At 45.6% G+C, this 4,362-nt stretch overlaps 1 pseudogene; it reads left to right on the top strand.

The window, feature by feature from the left end:
* The first annotated feature begins 539 nt into the window (after positions 1-539).
* On the top strand, positions 540-831 carry LOC114639489 (annotated as a pseudogene).
* Positions 832-4,362: the final 3,531 nt, after the last annotated feature.

Here is a 4,362-nt window from a genome sequence, read left to right as displayed (position 1 = left end):
ATTTAGGAAGGTTCATTATGTCACAGACATTATGACTCCTGGGGATTACTAAAGGACTCATTTGTAGCCCTTGAAATGATTTTCTCATGAACACACATAATGTCACCCATAGCGCTGGAGTGGAGCCTTACAAGGATTTGCTGCATGTGGAAGTCCTGCTCTGCTGGGGATGAGGTCTCGAGACAGCTATAAACAAGAGAGTGCATGTGTCACAGGAAAGCCTAGTGACAACTAGACCACATGGTCCCTATGACTCTGCTACCTCACACCAAGTAAGTCATCTAAGATGGAGGTAGCAGTAAGGGATAAGCAAAAGGCGAGTCATGGGCCAGTAAGATGGCTCTGCACACACATATATCTTTGCCACTAAGCCTGAAGACCAGAGTTTGATTCCCAGGACCCACAAGTAGGAAAGAACCAATTGCTTCAAGTTATCATTCACATGTGTGCAGTGAGACACACACACACACACAGAGAGAGAGAGAGAGAGAGAGAGAAAGAGAGAGAAATGGTTTTTAAAAACCTACTCGTGTGATCTTTGTGACTTCCACCATGGCGTACCGCGGCCAGGGCCAGAAGGTGCAGAAGGTGATGGTGCAGCCCATCAACCTTATCTTCAGGTACTTGCAAAATAGATCTCGAATTCAGGTGTGGCTGTATGAACAAGTGAACATGCGGATAGAGGGTTGTATTATTGGCTTTGGTGAGTACATGAACCTCGTATTAGATGGTGCAGAAGAGATTCATTCTAAAACAAAGTCAAGAAGACAACTGGGTCAGATCATGCTAAAAGGAGATAATCTTACTGTACTCCAGAGTGTTTCCAACTAGCAATGGTCAAGCATGGGAGAAGTCGAGAAGGCAGTTCAGTGTTTTTAAAGGTCTCTTCTGCTAGAAGCAACATTTACTCAACTTGTTTTACTTGCACATTATCATTAGGGGACAATAAATGGTGTGAGATTTTTTTTTTTTTTAAAGATTTATTTATTTATTTATTTATTATATGTAAGTACACTCAGACACCCATATGAGGGCATCAGATTTCATTGCAGATGGTTGTGAGCCACCATGTGGTTGCTGGGATTTGAACTCATGACCTCTAGAAGAGCAGTCAGTGCTCTTAACCGCTGAGCCATCTCACCAGCCCGAGATTGTTTTTGTTACAAAAAAAAAGTAACATCTTAATATTTCCAATTCCATGGAGCCAGAAAGCCTGAGAAATGCTGACTTTGACTTTTTGTTTTCTTTTGCTCCTTGGTTCACCAGTGATAGCCATACCCACAGGATAAACACATGTTCCTACCATGACCACCAACTTAGAAATGTGTCTCTGAGGTTCGGTAGAGTGAGCTAGTTGTCATCTATCCACATTTTCCCCTTTTCGTCTTAGGAACCCAGCTGAACTACATTTCCCAGCTTCCCTTGCACTGGCAGAGCTAAGCTATTAAGTTCCGGAAGAGCTGGTGTGCACCTTTACTAACCTTCCCTCAGACCTCAGCACCACACTCCATGCTCTCTCTCTCTCCCTGCCACCTACTGTCAAGATGGAGAGAGCCCATAGAAACGCAGAGCTGCCAGGGCAGCCAGAGGTGGAAAAGGCCTGGACACTAAGTCCCTCCTACCCGAGGTCAGGAGGCAGTAATAGGACTAAAAACTAACATCACACACACTCTGTGTGTGTGTGTGTGTATGTGTGTGTGTGTCACTAAGTACGTTCACTGACTAACACAGAACTGAGAAGTTCTTCGTGGAATTCTTGTTTCTCTGCCCTACAGATCAAGAGTCAGAGCTCCACTTCTATACAATGTCTTTCAATGTAGTTTCTTTTTTCAGCTTTCCAATTTTTTAAAAAAAATAGATAATCACAAAAATTTAAGTTCCAAAGCTTCTAACTTACAAACCTTCTCAGACATGGGCAAATCTATTGGCACAGAAAACAGGTTAGCTCTGCTCCCCGGCACAGAAAACAGGTTAGCTCTGCTCCCCGCCGACAGCCATTGTTCCTGTGGCACTGGGTGGGGGGGGGGGGGCTAGATCTGAGCCAATCCTTGAAACCACAGAGAGGCCATGATCTGGCGTGGGTCAGGTATGGGTCACATGTGTAGTCCTAGAGCTAACACTGGAGCCCTTCATCAAACTGAATGAGCTAAATGGAAGAGAAGAGGGCCAGGGTTCTGCAACCAAAAGGGAAGGATCTGGGCCAGTAAATGTAGAAGGCCAGCTCTATCCACACAACACAAGGATACTCAAGGAACTTTCCCAAGATCAAAGAGCCAGGAAGGGCATTCGAATCAACCCTCCTTCACCTCCATGACAGCACAGAACAGCATGTCCACTGCACAGCAGTTTAGGGTGCAAGAAACCCGCAATTGCAGCAACCGTGAATAGCTATAACCACAGAGGACCCAAGCTCCCTAATGCATGGACCATAAAGCCATCAGCTGTCCTGGGGCTGCAGAGGAATTTATAAAAGGCCATTCATTTCATTAATAATTGGTCCGCTGCCAACTTAAGTGCTTTGCCGCTGTTAACTGTGAGTATATATTTAATGTAAGGAACTTACTCCCACTGGCTGTCTTCTCTTCTGAAAATATGGCCAAGTAAAAGGCTGAACCTTCCCAAGCTGATGGAATCACCAGACATTAGCCAGGTCCTCCCCAGTTTACCTGCACAGCCAAGTCCAGTTCCAACGCCCCACTCCAGAAGATAAACCCTCTTTCTCAGGGAGTTAACAGTGGGAGAGAATCCCGTGACAGTGGTGGTCCTTCAGTGTTTTGTTTTGTTTTGTTCAGAATCTCCTTGGGCACACTGTCTGGTTCTCAGTATCAAGGCCAGATGGAAATGAAAGCCTTCAGTGTGATGTCTCCACAGAATCAGGGTGACAGTATGAACAAGACTTTAAATCCTTGACACATGTTGTCCCAGCTAGTTTTTTTTAATCAATGACACAAGCTAGAGTCATCTGAAAGAGGAGGAGAATTCAACTGAGACAATGCTTCCATAATATCCAGATGAAGGACATTTTCTTAATTGGTGGTTGGTCGGGGAGGGGCCAGTCCATGGTGGGTAGTGCCAACCCTGGGCTGGTGTTCCTGAGTTCTATAAGAAAGCAAGCCGAGCAAACCATGAGGAGCGAGCTAGTAAGCAACACCCTTTCACCAGCTCCTGCCTCCAGGTTCCTGCCCTATTTGGGTTCCTGTCCTGACTTCCTTCAATGATGTGCTACAACATGGAAGTATACATCAAAGAAACCCTTTCCTCTCCAAGCTGCTTTGGTCTTGTTTTTGTCACAGCAATAGAAACCCTAACTAGGACATGTGTCTTACACGGATCATTCTTGGGAGGTGCTAGCATCTTGGTTTATTAAATATTTGACAATCCTGGGAGGTCACTCAGGAAGATTGTTTTACACTTCTGTGCTGCCCTGCGTGGTACCTTCAGCTAGAAACCAGTGAATCCTGTCTTTGGAGAACAAAAACAGCTAGTTACTTCCCCAGCTCCGCTCCCAGTGAGACTTTCAAAAGAACCTCAAGTCACAAGTCCAAATTCCTCCAAACAACTACAATTTAAAACTATGACCTATTGAAACATGTAATTTGATCCAAAGCTTGCATGGATCCAAAGCTGCTTGGTCCAATTGATTTGCAACAAAGGGGTGGGGGTGGGGGTGTAAAAAGCCTCATCAGACTCTTCCAGAATCCCGTGACTTTCGCCAGGCTGTGACCTAATACTAGAAACCTTTGCAGGACTGAGCTGCGTCAGAGCAAGGCAGACGGGCTGGCTGCACACTTAGAGCATCTCTCTGCATCTTCAGTGATCAGATTCTCAGGTCCCGGATGCTTCTATTTCAATAGCAGCTGCTATCGTTGACCTCCAGCTTGTTAATTGACCCTATAAACATTTGGAAGCTTCGGGAAAGCCTGTTGCATAGGGAAAAAAAAATCAAGCCAGTGTGGGGAGAATCAGTTCTAATCACTCATCCTTCTAACCATGTGCTAGCTTTATAAAGACGTTAAACACACTAGACATTTTCCCTCAAACACCCAGCTGTTTCTTCTAACTACTTCCAGAGAACTCAGACAGAACCAGAGAGACTTCAAGGAAAACGGTCCCAGAATCTCTAGAAAGCAAACATCCCTCCCCCTCACCCAACCAGCCACTACCCCACCTGGTAGACTTCCCTTGTTCCTCCATAGGGAGGTGTCTGTCTCACCCGAGCTTGTGGATTGTTAGTAGAGGTGTTGGGATCTCCCTGGACTTGCTGTTCCTGCCCAGCTGCCCACTCTTGCCAGTTTGCAGTCAGCCCCAAGTGCAAGGCAGATCCCTGTGTCTAGCTTTTTATTCTGGGACATTCTCCTGCAC

This window comes from Grammomys surdaster, unplaced genomic scaffold (assembly GCF_004785775.1).
Source record: "Grammomys surdaster isolate TR1022 unplaced genomic scaffold, NIH_TR_1.0 125739, whole genome shotgun sequence".
NCBI classification, from domain to species: domain Eukaryota; kingdom Metazoa; phylum Chordata; class Mammalia; order Rodentia; family Muridae; genus Grammomys; species Grammomys surdaster.
The sequence above is the reverse complement of the archived record's forward strand: the minus strand, read 5'-3'. Positions and strand labels throughout refer to the sequence as shown.